Source organism: Lutra lutra, chromosome 17 (genome assembly GCF_902655055.1).
Source record: "Lutra lutra chromosome 17, mLutLut1.2, whole genome shotgun sequence".
In the NCBI taxonomy this organism is placed as follows: domain Eukaryota; kingdom Metazoa; phylum Chordata; class Mammalia; order Carnivora; family Mustelidae; genus Lutra; species Lutra lutra.
Window position 1 is genome coordinate 14,671,053 of NC_062294.1, and position 17,471 is coordinate 14,688,523.

General features: G+C 36.4%; 1 long non-coding RNA gene across 3 annotated transcripts in view; it reads left to right on the forward strand.

Annotated features, from left to right (window-relative positions):
• Window positions 1-17,471, forward strand: part of LOC125089739 (uncharacterized) — a 140,690-nt gene that overhangs the window by 57,417 nt on the left and 65,802 nt on the right. The gene's annotated exons all lie outside the window — the stretch shown is intronic.

Sequence of the window (17,471 nt, forward strand, 5' to 3'; positions counted from 1 at the left end):
GGATTTCAGTGGCATATCCCAGGTTCCACCAGAAGTGTTTAGTAACTGCTCAATAAATCTTAGCTCTGGAGTATTGCCAGTGTGTATTTACCTGTGAGACTATTCTTTTTTTTTTTTTTTTAAAGATTTTATTTATTTATTTGTCAGAGAGAGAGAGATCACAAGTAGGCAGAGAGGCAGGCAGAGAGAGGAAGGGAAGCAGGCTCCCCGCTGAGCAGAGAGCCCGACGTGGGGCTCGATCCCAGGACCCTGAGATCATGACCTGAGCCAAAGGCAGAGGCTTTAACCCACTGAGCCACCCAGGCGCCCCTCCTGTGAGACTATTCTTATCAGTACTGGAAACATTTGCTCCCATTATATTTTTTAACTACAAGGGGAAGCATAATGTTGTGTTAAGAGCACAGCTCTGGAACTGGACCTCATGAGTTTGAGTCCCAGTTCCCCAGTTAACAACTAAATGAACCTAGATAAATTAGGATCATGTGCCTTGGTTTCCTCACCTGTGAAGTGGGAATAACAATGGCACCTATTTTCACAGGTTTATATTAAGGATTAAATATGTTAATACTGAACACTTTGTACAGTGCCCGGCATGTAATATGTTCTCTTATCGTGCCTATTGTTGTAATTCTCTTTCTTCTCTCAAGTTAAACACAAAGTCAAAAAGAACTTCAGGATCAGACAATTTAGAGTTCAAAATCCCAGCTCTGTCACTTAACTATTTTGATTATGTTATTTAACCTGTGATACTCAAGTTTTCTCATCTGTTAGAGACATTGATGTCCCTTATAGAATACAGCAAGAATTTGAAGGTATTATACACCCATGTTTTAGTTCCTTTTCTGAAATAGGGGAATAATCCTACCCTTAGGATGTCATGAAGATTACATGAGTCCATATATGAAAAGAATATAGAATGATACCTGATGCAAAGTACACATTAAGTGTTAGCTAATAGGATGAAGATGATGATGGCATCAACAGTGCATGTATAAAGTGCTGTACACAGTGCCTTGCGTATATTAAGCAAATCTTATTTTTTGAAGCCCATTATGGATCTGTTTTCTTTATTCTCTCTTTTTAGCCTTTATTTCCTATTTAATCTGGCCTGCTGATCCTTTATTCTTGATTATTCCTTTCCTCTTGCTTCATTGGCTTCAGGTTTTTGAATGTTAGGTGTGGATCAATGTTAAATCACATCCTCTGACATCTTTAAAAAATTTTTTTATTTCATTTTTGGAGATAATAAGGCTGATGACTGATTGATTATATATTATCTTCAAGTACAGGAAGGCTCTCGCTGTAGAAAGAATAGTTGTCAGTTCTCTATCTTTAGGACATAAGAAGAAAAATAGACTTAAGTGTAACATAAACCCAATGTGGATGACCAAAGTGGATGGTAGAATCTCCAACTCTAAGAGAGGCTAAAAAACAAAGAATGTTCTTGGGCGCCTGGGTGGCTCAGTGGGTTAATGCCTCTGCCTTCTGCTCAGGTCGTGATCCCGGGGTCCTGGGATCGAGTCCTGCGTTGGGCTCTCTGCTCAGCAGGGAGCCTGCTTCCTCCCCACCCTCTCTCTGTCTGCCTCTCTGCCTGCTTGTGATCTTTGTATGTCAAAATAAATAAATGAAAAAAAAAACAACAAAGAATGTTCTTAATTTAATTAGATTAAGTATGTACATATGTTCCCACCCAAATGGAAGAGAAAATTCTAATGAATCCCTTTTGACCCCCACAATTTTCTGATTCTGCTATCCCAAAATATCTTACCTATAAATATTATCTGCTAGCATGTATCTTGCTTGTGCTATGTTACTCTGTTGTCATGCTATCTTTCTGGGTTTTGTAATAGCTGCTGCCTTTATAAATTCATCAGAGAAGGATCTTGGTGTGGCACAATTACTTGCTATTTATAATAGCTTGTAAACTATTTCTCTCTGAATAGTATATGGTAATAATCAATGATAGCCAAAACTTTCTTTTACATTGCAGAGGAAATAAATAGCCTGCTTAAATTTACCTCATTCTCACAGAGTTTTTATATTGTTTTAGATTTAAATGTTGGCAAGTATTAACCTTAAATTGTTACTTGGACAGAAATTTGATAGTATAATCATGGCCTTTATAATTGTGTAGAAAATCATTTAATTAAACAAACAAAAACTGAAGGAAAAAGAACATTTTGATTGAGTTTATTCCATAAGAATAAGAGGAAGATTGGCTCAAAATAGAAGCAGACATCTGTGGAAATAAAGAAGAAAAATCTGTAGTTCTTAAAAACCTAGACTTCTCTTTTAAGGATATTATCATATAGAGATCTAGGAAATAGCATAGCTTCAAACATATCCCTTAATAGATAGAGTAAAGCTGCATTTTTGATGGCAGACAAAGCTATCATCTTTGTTCAGACTTTGAACTACTCCTGTAGCATCTTCTGCCCAGGAATCTCGAATTCCCACAAATTCTATACATAGTACTTATTATTACATGTTAAATATATAAAGCATGAAATTTCTCTTCCTGCAAGTCCCTGAGAGTGTATAAATTAAATCTCATTGTCTTTAGAACTTTTTCTTTGGGTTCCTCCTGATTATCCCAACTGAAGAGAGACCTGTGCCCTGTTAGTATATCTTTTTTTTTTTTTAAATATTTTATTTATTCATTTTACAGACAGAGATCACAAGTAGGCAGAGAGGCAGGCAGAGAGAGAGAGGAGGAAGCAGGCTCCCTGCTGAGCAGAGAGCCCGACGTGGGGCTCGATCCCAGGACCCTGGGACCATGACCCGAGCCGAAGGCAGAGGCTTTAACCCACTGAGCCACCCAGGCGCCCCCCTGTTAGTATATCTTTTAGAGACTTATAGCACAGGAGAATTTTCTATTATATTTTCTCTTTAAGAGATCTTGTTTCCCTAGAAAATATGAAGGGGCTAAGTGGATTTTGTGAGTGTGTGTAAAATACACTAGAAAGTTAGTTTTGTTTTGTTTTGGTTTGGTTTGTTTTTTTCATAACTCTGTGCTTGGCATGGAGTGGGTATCTAATAAGTAGTAATGGTTGAATGGGTCCATAAAATCTGTTGTTAATTTAAAAGTGATTCTTTGGGCGCCTGGGTGGCTCGGTGGGTTAAGCCTCTGCCTTCAGCTCAGGTCATGATCTCAGGGTCCTGGGATCGAGTCCCACATCGGGCTCTCTGCTCAGCAGAGAAGGAGGGAGCCTGCTTCCCCCTCCCTCTGCCTGCCTCCCTGCCTATTTGTGATCTCTCTCTCTCTGTGTCAAATAAATAAATAAATTTTTTTAAAAAAAATAAATAAATAAAAGTGATTCTTTTGTGTTGCTATGTATTTATTGTATCAATGTCCACACCAGTTCTGGAATTGCTTTCAGAGTTCGGAGCCTTTGGTATAGTCTTTTGAATATGTTGACGTTTTTATATCAGTTAACATTTACTGAATGGCTATAGTACATGTTTTTAAATATCATGATTTCACCCATCAGTAGTTCATTTCTTTTCTTTTTTTTTTTAGTTGAAGTATAGTTGACACACAATGTTGCATTAGTTTCAGGTGTACAGCATAGTGATATGACCAGTCTATATGTTATAATATGCGTACTGCAAGCATAGATACCATATGTTGCCATACTGAGCTACAACAATACCATAGACTATATGGTATTTCTCTATGCTGTATATACTGTACCTTTGATTTATTCATTCCGTAACTGGAAGCCTGTATCTCCCATTCCCTTTTGCCTTTATTGCCCATCTACCCCTCCCCCACTCCTTTCTGACAATGATAAGTTTGCTCTCTGTATTTATGGGTTTATTTCTGCTTTTTGTTTAGTTGTTCATTTGTTTTGTTTTTCAGATTCCACATATAAATGAAATAATATGGTATATTTCTATCTCAGTCTGACTTATTTCACTTAGCATAGTACCCACTAGGTCTATCTATATTGTCTCAAATGGCAATATCTCATTTTTTATGGCTGAATAATATTCCATTGTGTATATTTACCACATATTCTTTTATCTTTTTATTTATTTGTCTATTTATTTAAAGATTTTATTTATTTTAGAGCAAGAGAGAGTGAAAACACAAGTGGGGGGAGGGAGAGGCAGAGAATACCAAGTAGACTCAACACAAAGCTCGGACCCCAAACTGGAGCTTGAGCTCATGATTCTGACATCATGATGTGAGCTGAAACCAAGAGTCAGCCACTTAATCGACTGAGCTACCCGGTCGCCCCATATATACCACATTTTTTTTACCCATTTATCCATAGATGGATACTTAGGTTGTTTTCCTATTGTCTATTATAAATAGACAGTATTTGTATTTTTGTCTATTATAAATAATGCTACAGTAAATATAGGGGTGCATAAAGCTTTTTGAATCAGTGTTTTTGTTTTCTTTGGTTAAATACCCAGAAGTGGAATTACTGGATCATATGCCATTTCCATTTTTAATTTTGTGAGGAAACTCCATACTGTTTTCCAGAATGGTTGCACAGTTTATGTTCCCACCAATAGTACACAGGGTTCCTTTCTCTCCACATCCTCACCAACATTTGTTATTTCTTGTCTTCTTATTTTAGCCACTCTACAGGTATAAGGTGATAGATACCTCATCGTGGTTTTGATTTTCATTTCCCTGATGATTAGTGATATTGAGCATCTTTTCATTCATCTGATGACCATTTGTGTATCTTCTTTGGAAAAATGTCTATTTAGATCCTCTCCCCATTTTTTAACTGGATTATTTGTTGGAGGGTTTTTTTTTTTTGGTGCTGAGTCATATAAGTTTTCTGTGTATTTTGGACATTAACCCTTTATTGAATATATAATTTTCAAGTTTCTCCCATTCAGTGGACTGTATTTTGTATTGTTGATGGTTTCCTTTGCTGTGTAAAAGCTTTTTTATTCTGGTGCAGTCCCAATAGTTTATTGTTGCTTTTGTTTTCCTTGCCTGCCGAGACATGTCTAGAAAAATGTTGTTAAGACTAATAAGGAGTTTATTGTCTATGTTTTCCTTTAGGAGTGTAATGGTTTCAGGTATTACATTTAGATTTTCTTTTTTTAAGATTTTATTTATTTATTTGTCAGAGAGAGAGAGCAAGTGAGCAAGCATAGGCAGACAGAGTGGCAGGCAGAGGCAGAGGGAGAAGCAGGCTCCCTGCTGAGCAAGGATCCCGATGTGGGACTCGATCCCAGGATGCTGGGATCATGACCTGAGCCGAAGGCAGCCGCTTAACCAACTGAGCCACCCAGGCGTCCCTACATTTAGATTTTTAATCCATCTTGACTTTATTTTTCCGTATGGTATAAGAAAGTGGTCCAGTTTTATCATTTTGCATGTAGCTGTCCAGTTTTTCCAGAATTTATTGAAGAGATTATCTTTTTAAATTTTATTTTATTTTATTTTATTTATTTATTTTAAAAGATTTTATTTATTTATTTGACAGAGATCACAAGTAGGCAGAGAGGCAGGCAGAGAGAGGGGGAAGCAGGCTCCCCACCAAGCAAAGAGCCCAATGCGGGGCTTGATCCCAGGACCCTGGGATCATGACCTGAACCCAAGACAGAGGCTTTAACCCACTGAGCCACCCAAGTGCCCCTATTGAAGAGATTATCTTATCCCCATTGTATAGTCTTGCCTCTTTTGTTGTAGATTAAGTGGCCTTATAAATGTGGGTTTATTTATGGATTCTCTGTTCTGTTCCACTTATCTTTGTGTCTCTTTTTGTGCCAGTACCATACTGTTCTGATTACTATAGCTTTGTAGTATCTGGGAGTATCTGGCTTTGTTCTTTTTCAAGATTGCTTTGGATAGTAGTTCATTTATTTTCAGTTATAGCAATTGCCTGCAACTCTACCTGAATGCTGAAGAGGGACAGTGAAAAATAAGAAATTGTTTTCTTCCTCCAGAGTCAACATTTAGAAATGTATGTACAAACTAATACAGTAGAGAATACAGTGTTTTAATAGAAGCCTACAGTGATGTAGAGGAGGTATATGGGTAAGCTTCATGGAGGAGGTGGTATATCAGATGGATCTTGATGGGTATGGATAGGAAAATATGGGAGAATGTTATAGCAGGCACAAAAAAAAAAAAAAAGAAAAGAAAAGAAAAAGAAAAATTGTAAATGAAGACCCAAAAGCGGAAATGCACTTGATTTAATTAGCAAATGATGAATAATAAGTAAAGTGGGAAAAGAAACAGGGAGATAGGACTCTGGCTTGAAAGTTCTATACCAGTCAGTACTAGTATAAATCTCAGCACTGACACATATTAACTGTCCTTTGACAAGTGACTTGAACTCTGTGTCTTAGTTCCTCATCTTTAAAATGGGAATAATATTTTTATCTCCTTCCCTGGGTTGACATGAAACATAAGATACCGTATGTAATGCACCTAGAACAGCGCCCAGCACATAGCAAGCACTATGTAAGTGTTAGAAAGCAGGAGAGTGGAGAATCTTTCCTGGAAGCCACTGAAAGTTTTTGAGTAAGGGGACAAAGACATAAGAGCTGTGCTTTGATAGGATGATCCTGACAGTACTGTGCATAACTGAGCATGAGAGAGACTTTAGCTGAAAGAGATCTGGGAAGGGGAATTGAGGGATAGAATTGGGGTAGTGTCTGTGGGAATGACAAGGAAGAGATATATGTAAGAGATACTGCACAGTCCCCAAGACATGCACATATTCACTTTTAAAGTTTTTGAATGAGAATATCTTTGTTCTTGAAACAATCAGAAGTCATTTAGAAATAAGTCTAGTGACCAAGGTGGGAGATTTTTGGTTATAAAACAAAAAATAGATGGATTTAAAAAGTAATGAGGTGTTTGTTTTGTGACTTCTTAAACTGATACTAAAAAGGCAATTCCCAAAGAGATACTAGAAAGCAAAAAAATAGAATACATTTATCAGTAGTCTTGGTTGTATTAATGTTAGTGTACATATTTAATCATCAGTAATATTGCATGTACTACCTTTTTAGTGAAAAAAATCAATAAAGTTTAAAAATAAGTCCTAATTTGTAATGGTACTTCCTTGAATACTGTCTTAATAGAAGGAGGAAAAAACATACTTGAATGATAAACATGAGAGTTTGGTCTTTCATTTATTTTACTTATGATGTCCTGCTGATGAGTATAGCTTTTGGATGCTGCCGCATCTTGATTTTCTTTCTTTCTTTCTGTTACTGTTTGTTTTTATATTCTATTAAAATAGGAAGGAGGATGGGAAAGCCAGGATTTGTTAACTTTAGGTACTGCTAAACTAGGGAGGGGACTTACATTATATTTGAGTAGTCTGAAAGGCTTTGGATAGCTGTTTGAAGATGTATTTATACACTACCATTTTCTATATTCTGTTTGGTTTATTAAGGGTCTTCTTACCATATTGTAGACCTATGTGCAGTTCACTGAATATTGCCCTATATGCTAATCTGATCAGCTTTCATTTATCACCTTGTACCTGCTCTGGGATGGTGATAAAAGGCCTTTAGCACCAACTTCTCCTAGAAAAATTTATGATGCATTGAACTTAGTATTTTACTTAAAATATCCTTTTCAAGCAAATGAGCCACAATGCAAATTTGTAAGGTGGAACTGCTAGATATGTTTCCAAGATAAACATACTATTTATAGGCATAAATTGTTTTTTTTAACAGGAAACTTACTGTATTATTTTTAAAATTTTTTCTTATTTGAGTATAGTTTTCAGATACTGTTGCATTAGTTTCACATCTACAACATAGTGATTCAGCTTCTACATATGTTACGCTGTGCTCACCACAAGTGTAGCTACCATCTGTCACCATATAATGGTATTATAATATCATTGACTATATTCCTTATGCTGTGCCTTTTAGTCCCATGACTTGTTCATTCCATAACTAGAAGCTTGTATTTCTCACTCCACCCCTTTTGCCCATTCCCTAATCCCTTTTCCTTCTGGCAACCATTGGTTTGTTCTTTGTATTTATGGACTTATTTCTGCTTTTTGTTTATTTGTTCATTCATTCATTTTATTTGTTTAGATTCCCCATCTAAGTGAAATCATATGGTATTTGTCTTTCTTTGTCTGACTTATTTCAACTTGTATTATGCCCTCTAGATCCTTCCATGTTGTCTAAAATGGCAAGATCACATTCTTTTTATGGCTGGTTAATATATGTGTGTGTGTGTGTGTGTGTGTGTGTGTGTGTGTATGTATGTGTATACACTACATTTTTTTTTTAATTTTATTTTTTTTATAAACATATATTTTTATCCCCAGGGGTACAGGTCTGCGATTCGCCAGGTTTACACACTTCACAGCACTCACCATAGCACATACCCTCCCCAATATCCATAACCCCACCCCCCCTCTCCCACCCCCCCCTCCCCCCATCAACCCTCAGTTTGTTTTGTGAGATTACACTACATATTTTAAAAAGACTTTATTTATTACTTGAGAGAGAGCAAGAGCACAAGCAAGGGGGAGGAGTAGAAAGAGAAGCAGACTCCTTGTTGAGCAGGGAGCCTGATGTGGGACTCAATCCCAGGACCCTGGGATCATGACCTGACCTGAAGGCAGATGTTTAACAACTGAGCCACTCAGGCGCTCTACAGTACTTTTTTTTTTTTTTGTCTACTTGTCTATCAGTTGACTGGTTGCTTCTAGATCGTGTCTATTTTATTTTATTTTATTTTATTTTTTTAAAGATTTTATTTATTTATTTGACAGAGAGAGATCACAAGTAGACAGAGAGGCAGGCAGAGAGAGAGAGAGAGGGAAGCAGGCTCCCCACCGAGCAGAGAGCCCGATGCGGGACTCGATCCCAGGACCCTGAGATCATGACCTGAGCCAAAGGCAGCGGCTTAACCCACTGAGCCACCTAGGCGCCCCTAGATCGTGTCTATTTTAAATAATGCTGGGGTAAACATAAGGCTACATTTATGTTTTTGAATTACTGTTTTTGTTTTCTTTGGGTAAATACAGTAGTGGAATTGATGGATCATACGGTATTTCTATTTTTAATTTTTTTTAGGAGCCTCTATACTATTTTCCACAGTGGCTGCACCAGTTTACATTCCACCCAACAGTACATTAGTTCCTTTTTTCTCCACATCCTCACCAACACTTGTTTTTTCTTGAAGACATAAATCTTTAAAAATTATCAATTAATGAATATATAACAGGATATACATTTGTACAATAATAACACCACAAAAATAGGATGAGTACTATTTTCATTCTGTGAAGAGGGACTCGGGGGCTCTTTTCTGCAAGGTATGTCCAAGGAACCAGACATCTGTTTTCACTTCCCATATGGAAAGAAGGTTTGAAACTTTTTGTGATATCCCGAAAATGAAATAGAACTCCATGATGAATTAAGGGCAAAACCTGAATGGAAGTCATTATGAAAGTAGTCTCTGCCTCTTGTTGAAAAGACAAGACTCAGTAGGAAAAACCTTTAGTCATCAGTTTAGTAAAAGTCAAGACTTAGACTGTAGATATGGGAAGAAACTGGGATCTCTCTGTTAATTCCAATATAGGGTTTTGTATTGATACATGTTTTCAGAGCCTCATTTTGCAAATGAAAGCGAACAATCATTTGGCAATGAGGATGTCAGTAATTTAGTGTTTTTGAAATGCAATTAGTGCCCAGGTTAGAATCTGCTACCTGTACCTTCTACCAAATTCAAGTATCTTGGTTCCTAACAACCTCTCTAGTGGACTGAGTGGCAGGAAATAGATTCAGTCTGTTGATTCTTCAGTGTAACATCAACCCAATGGACTAGCAATAGGATGGAACTCATTAGGGGCATTTCGTAATTCCTAATAAACCAGCAAAGGCAATGTATGAACATTCAAGAGTATGAGATTAAATTCTCAGCTCTAGATGCTATTCTTCCGCTAACACCCAGAAAATTTCAAAATAGCTCACGATTATAAACAAAAAGTTACCTGCTTTGATTTGCAGTTTTTCATTTGTTAACTGTGGTGTCTTCATCTGTTCAGGCTGCTATAACAAAATACCAGACGAGGTGGCTTACAAACACCAGAAATTTCTTGAAATTTTGGAGGCTAGGAAGTCCAAAATCAAGATACCAGCAGATTTATTATCTGGCGAGAGCCTGCTTCCTGGCTCATAGATAACCATCTTCTCTGTCTTCACAATGTAGGGTGGGTAGGGATCTCTCTGGGGTCTCTTTTATAAGTACACTATCCCATTCATGAGGGCTCGGCTCCCATGACCTAATCACCTTGAAAGGCACACCTCCAAATACCACCCCACTAAGGAAACAGATTTCAGCATGTGAATTTTGGGGAGACATAGATACTTAGTCTATAATGTTGATTCTAGCTATTCAGAGCAGCATAATTTGTACTAGTAAGAGAAGCAGAAATAAAAATCTGTGTTTATAGGGACATTTACAGCAAATGAAAGCAAGAATTACTGTTTGTTGGGAATAGCAATAAAATCTTCAAAACTCATCAAAATAACACATTTTGTTGTGTGTGGGTTGGTTTTTTTTTTTTTTTTTTTTTTTTTTTTTTTTTTTTTTTTTGCCACTATCAATGCTGTGAAAGGAGTTTGGAGAATAACTGGGTCATGCAGCTATGCCAATAATTTAAATCAACCCGAGAGCCTTCATGCAGATAAGACTCCTATTAGCAAACAGAATTCTCTAATTTGTCAGTGTTTTTGTTTGTTTGTTTTTGTTTTTTCAAGATTTTATTTATTTGACAAGTAGGCAGAGCAGCAGACAGAGAGAGATGGGGATGCAGGCTCCCTGCTGAGCAGAGAGGGTGATGCAGGGCTCTATCCCGGGACCCTGAGGTCATGACCACAGCCAAAGGCAGAGGTTTAACCCACTGAGCCACTCAGGAGCCCCTGATTTGTCAGTGTTTTTGATGTGATGAATTGATAGGCAGATCAACCACCAGTGGGATATTGACTATTGAAGTATACATTACCACCTTATAAATTGTGAAGCATTATGAAATGTATCTCTTAAGATTGTCCTATTCCTATTGCCTGGTAACAGTCATTCTGCAAGTATTTACCAAGTGCATACTATCTACCAACTACTCATCTAAGTACCAGAAAAATAATAATGAGTAAAACATGACATTTCACTTATAAACATATAAATGAAACAAAAATACATAAAATAAAACAAAATTAATAAAGAACTTAAGATAGTGACAAGTACAGTGAAGAGGGAAAAAACAGGCTATTGAGATAGAGGGTGAAGAAGAGAGTGGATCGTAGGCAGGGAAGAAGGAGAAATATTTTAAATAGGTTAGTCCAGAAGGTCAGTTTGAAGGTCTGACAGCTGACGAGAGACATGGCTACTGAGAATAAGTCAGCTATAAATTCTAGGTAGGGGGACAAGAATTGCAAAGACACCCTGTGATAGGAATAAGTTTGGCTTATTCAAGGAATGGCAAGAAGGCCAGGTTGATATAAATAAAGCTGAGTGGGACTTGTAATCTTAGAGGCACAAACAGCAAATGAGTGATGGAAGAGACACAATAAAATATCTGTACTCGCAAATTTTTCTTTTTGCATGGGTTTGTTCTTAGCTAAAGAGACAAGATGAACAATTTTAAAGAACAGAATTTGTTGACTGTTTTACCCTTTTTCCCCTAGTGTCCTAAGAAAGCTTTACCTTTGAATACCATGTCCCTGTTCTTCCTCCTCTGAGTATCCAGAAATATTCTCTCCATTTATTAACTTCTTGATAAAATTTATGGAGGAAATCAAGATCAGATGTATCTGCCTTTTAATCACAACTCTTATCAAAGGAAATGGAGGAAAGGAAAATGCTGAATAAATATGTATTACAGTAATTCTTTTGATGCAAAGTCTGCCTTTGTCATTATAGATTCACATCATTGTGTTCCATTAGGTCCATACCACTTAATAGGTAAATTTGGACAGGTTAATTAGCCTCTTTTCAAACTCCATTTTTTCATCTGTAATATGTGGAGGTGACTACTCTTTATCTTAGAGGTTTGTGAGGATCACATGAGATCATGCATATGAAGTGTTCAGCACAGTGCTTGGCATACAGTCAGAATAGAAAATGTTTATGGAGCACTTCCTGTTAGGTTATGAATGTCTTCATTCCTTCCAGTCACCTTCCAGTAAACCTTTCTGCAAACTTTTTCAGTAGCCCTAATAAACTTTTATTTTGGCTTTTCCCCCAGGTTGTGTCACTGATCAAATATCTTTTTCTCCAATGTCCAGCTGAAAGAAACTGTATATTTATGAGACCATCTTTTGGTAACAAAAATGCCACGAGTCAGTGGTCTCTTAAAAACCTAGTATTAATTTAGGCTCCTCTCAAGCTCCTGACAAAGCCTGGATGTACTATGTAGCTATACCAAGGCTTCCAGAGCATAGGTGAAAATATGTGAGTATGTAGCCCTTGATCTCCTGAGCTGCATTTGGCAAGTATCCAGTCACTCATTTTTATCTAATTAATGACATTCCTGGCACATGGGGATCATATAACACAGAATCTGTTCATACTCTATGTGCAAAAACCACTTTGTTCTCCTACCTGGAAAAAAAAAAAAAAATTGGCCACCTCTGCTATTCATTTCTTTCTTTTCTTTTTTTTTTTTTTTTGCTATTCATTTCTTTATTGTGTCATTTTGAATGTATATTTTGAATTCTCCCTCCGTCCCCTTGCCTCCCTCCTCCTTCCCTCCCCTTCCCTTCCCTCCCTCCTTACTTTTTCTTCCCTCTCCTCTCCCACTCCCTCCTGCCTTCCCCTATGTCCCATTCTCCTCCCTCCCTTCATGTCTGTCTCTCTTTTCTACTGAAGGGAAGAGAAGCATCTTGGGGGAGGGGTAAAATAGGAAACTAACATCATCAACTGAACTGATTGTAGAAGTTTTCTTGAAACTCAAGGATGGTTTACTTGAGTATTGCTAACAATATCATGGTCCTCAGAGAAGACCATGACCATTCACACTGCCCCATTTTAGCTTCTACTATTTTACTTGCTTAGAATATTTTTTCCTTTTCTTCCATCTTTCAAGACTAATCTTAAATCTCTCTTCTTTCAGTAATGTTACTAACTCTGGTATTAATGGATCTTTTTTCTTCCCCTCACTATACTTTTTATTTATAAAAAAGTATATACTTTTTATTTATAAAAAAGTATATACTTTTTATTTATAAAAAAGTATATACTTTTTATTTATAAAAAAGTATATACTTTTTATTTATAAAAAAGTTTTTTTTATTTATAAAAAGTATATACTTTTATATACTTTTTTATTTATAAAAAGTATATACTTTTTATTTATAAAAAGTATATACTTTTTATTTATAAAAAAGGATATATTTTTTATACTTTTGTTTTTTACTTTTATACTTTTGTTATTTTTTGTTTTATACTTTTGTTATTTAATTCATATTATTGAACCCTTTGTACATAACTTTAAAGGTTTATTTTCCCACTTAGATTTTTTTTTTCAGAACAATGACCAGGTCATATACATTTTTAGTTTCTTACTGTTACCATCGCTCCCCACCCTAGCCCTCATCATGCTTTTAAACACCTGGGCATTACATCTTCTTTCAGGGAAGAGAGCATGTTGGCAAATTTTATATCTTTTGAACAGAATCTAAGACCACTGTGTATTTTATAACATTATAGATACTGCCCAGGGCAACCCTTAGCTCTTATTGTGAGAAGCCTACCTACAGTAACAGATAGGCCAATTTGAATGCCTCATGGCCTACCTCCATATCTTGTTTCATCCCAAATTTTTAAGAGATTTTAGAATGTCTGAGTCTCACCATCCAAGTCAAATCTGGAGAAGTCAGGCCAACCCCCAAATAAATTAAAAATCCCCGAGGAAAAATTAGGCTTTTTGTTTCTCCTTTTATATACTTTTGGTTCATTTAGCCTCTCATATGTATCACCACCAGAAAGAAGATTAAGAATGGATGCCCATCATTCAAGTGTTTAAATTTTTGTTGATAGCTTCAGTAATTTGCTTAGAGAAGTTAAGGAAAAGTCTGGACTAAGAAGAAATTTAGAGACTGTGGTTTTCATTTACCCACTCCTTCATTTTGTCAGTTAATGACAAACCATAAAAACAGATTAACATATAAAGGGAAGATCACTATATATCCGCAGAAGAAAACAATGCATGTTGAAGTTAAAAAATTTTAGATATTTGAAAGTAGGGAGGATGGTAGCTAATGAGCTCTGTTATATAAATTAAAGAATATCACTGAGATCCTGGATAAACAGGTCATCTAGCAGAGGAAGATATCTGTACTTGGTAACTACATCCTGCTATGTAAGTTTAAAAGGGAGGAAGAGAAGACAGTGCTAAGCAAGGAGCCATGTATACCTCGATGTGCTCTATTAAAAGAGGTGCTTGATTGCTCAGTAATTGCAGAGCTAGGCTCTTGGGGAGGCCTTTGTCATCCCTCCTTGGCTGACACCAGACGATAGTGTGGCTCTGTGATAAGAAACAGAGGACCAGTGTCTCCATGGTAACTCACTGAGCTCTATATATTACACTCATTACAAATGAAGATAGATAGTAAAAAAAACATAATGTATTAACACAGAGAGGGAATATATATATGTGAGTGTATATATGTATCTTGTCTTCCATCTAGAAAGTGAATAAAATAAAATAAAAATGTGATTGCGCTGAATGGGCAAGGTTGATAGGCCTTTTTCCCCATTGGTGCAGGTAAATATTTCATTTTTCAGCTCCTCTGATGGTTTTTGTTCTGAACCCACCCAGCTGTAGCTTGAAAGATTAATAATGGGCAGCAAAAGAACCTGAGAAGAGGCAATGAATGAATAGAAACCAGCACAAGAGAAGAAAGAGTTCTGCCTGGCCTTTGGGACAAATAAATAAGGATTTACTAAGTCTGCTAGTTTCATCCCCATAGCAGGAAAGCCTGGAACCTATTAGAATGGAAACCTGGACATTTTTATAATGTAATAATTCCCAGAGTTCCAAACTCATGCAGACTAGTGACAGGAAAAAGAAGAAAGATGGAAGGAAAATCAGTTTCCTTTCTAATTTTCCCTTCTGTAGGTATTGATTGTACTTTAACACAACTAACTTTACAATGTCTCTCCTCACATAAGACCATTACACCTATGTGTAGATCTTTATAAGGTTAAACACATTTTCTGAAAGCTCAGTCTGCCTATGTCATGCATTTTAAAGAAAAAGACCAAATTAACGAAGTCATCAGTGAAGAAACCATTAACACTAGAAATTAAAAGTTTTGATTCAAGACACAGAATGCAAATATTTGGTCAGAGAACAAAGACCCAGGAGCTTTTTGCAACTGTTACATTAGTTTTGACATATTAGTCTATCTGCTCTTAAATGAAAGACTTTACACTCTGAAAGAAGGACCCTTGGTACCCCAGCAGGGATTTTTGCTGATCCTTCAGGTTGGTTTCTGTGTTTCTTTCTCAGTCACTCCAATTTCTAAGCAAGTATTTGGGTCATTGCTAGGAAGGGTATATAAATGTATTTTTAAAACAAAATAGCTATTTCAGCTAATCTGAGAAACATAATTGTCTGCCTTTCATTTTTTCTTATTGAAGTCTTGCTCTTCTACAAGTCTTGTGAAAACTCTTATTAGAATCTTCCAAGGTAGGGATGAAAAAAAAAAGGAGGAATATTGTAGCTATATACCGAAGAGGAATGAAAATATGTGTCCCACACAAAAACTTGTACACAAATTTCATAGCAGCATTATTAATAATAGTCATAAAGTAGAAACAACACAAATGTCCATGAGCTGATGAATGAATAAAATCATGTGGTATAAGCATACAGTGTAATGTTATTTGGCAATAAAAAGGAATGGAGCACTGCTACATGCTACAACATGGATGAACCTCGCAATCATTATGCTAAGTGAAAGAAGCAAATCTTAAAAGACCAGATATTGCATGAGTCCATTTATAAGAAATTAGAAGAAAGGGACATGGGGAGATGAGGGTAACTGCTAAAGAATATAGGGTTTCTTTTGGGGATAATGAAAATATTTTAAAATTGATTGTGATGATGGTTGCAAAACTTTATGAATATGCTAAAGAACATTGAATTGGACATTTTATTTTATTTTTTTAAGATTTTTATATTTATTTATTTGACCACTAGAGAGAGAGAGAGAGACAGAGCACAAGCAGGGGAAGTGGCAGGCAGAAGGAGAGGGAGAAGCAGACTCCCCACTGAGCAAGGAGCCTCATGTGGGGCTTGATCCCAGGACCCTGGGATCATGACCTGAGAGCTAAAGGCAGACACTTAATTGACTGAGACACTCAGGCTTAATTGACTGAGCCACACTGAGCCACTTAATCGAGTGAGCCACTCAAATGAATTGGACATTTTTCTTTGAAATGGATGAATTACATGGTGTGAAAATTATATCTCCATAAAGTGGTTACAATAATAAATAAAGAACTTAGGTAGAGATGAACACGATAGTCTATAAGAGAACCATATGTCCTGATTTGGTCAGAATTTTGCCAGTTTTTGCCAGTTGGGCCAATCAATTATTAATAGCTCTGCTTTCACTTTCAAAAGTGTCCTATTTGGACAATAAACTATATGGTTGCCATGTATATAATCAGGAGTACTATGACTTTCTGAAGTGTATTCTAAAGTTACCTAATGAAAATACCACTTGGGATTCCTATTGATAGTGAAAATTCCGTGTCCCTCCCTTGGATTCTAATTTAGTAGGTAAGAAGTAGAAACTGGTGTTTCATTTTTTTGATAATTATTTAGTGAATACTCTGAATGCCAAAATGAATGTAATGAACACCAAAAATTCGATGTTTTACTTGTTTATAAAAAAGAGGTGACTTAATGACCTTTTGGGGCAAAGAGAATTCCAGGGAGGTATGAGAAGACTACAGGAAATGACCAGTCATGGGAGGCCAGAAAACAAATTCTGAATGTGATGAGGATCGAAAGAACAATGGAAATAACATTCAGCACAAGGGATGCTGGTGCTGTTTTTTCTTTGTTTTTTAGGTTGTCTGATTTATTCTTTTAGTCTTCGTATTTTTATTTAAATTCTAGTTAGCTAACATACAGTACAATATTAGCTTCAGGGGCAGAATTCAGTGGTTGATCGCTTACACATGGCACCCAGTGCTCATCTCAACAAGTGTCCTCCTTAATGCCCATCACCCATCCAGCCCATTGCCCACCCACCTCCCTCTATCAGTCCTCAGTTTGTTCTCTATCATTAAGAGTCTCTTATGGTTTGTTTCCCTCTCTCTCTCTCTTTTTTTTTAAATCCCCCCCTCCTATGTTTATCTGTTTTGTTTCTTAAATTCCACATATAAATGAAATCATATGATATTTATCTTTCTCTGATTGACTGTTTTGCTTAGCATAATACACTCTAGCTCTGTCCACATTGTTGCAGATGGCAAGATTTCATTTCTTTTTGAT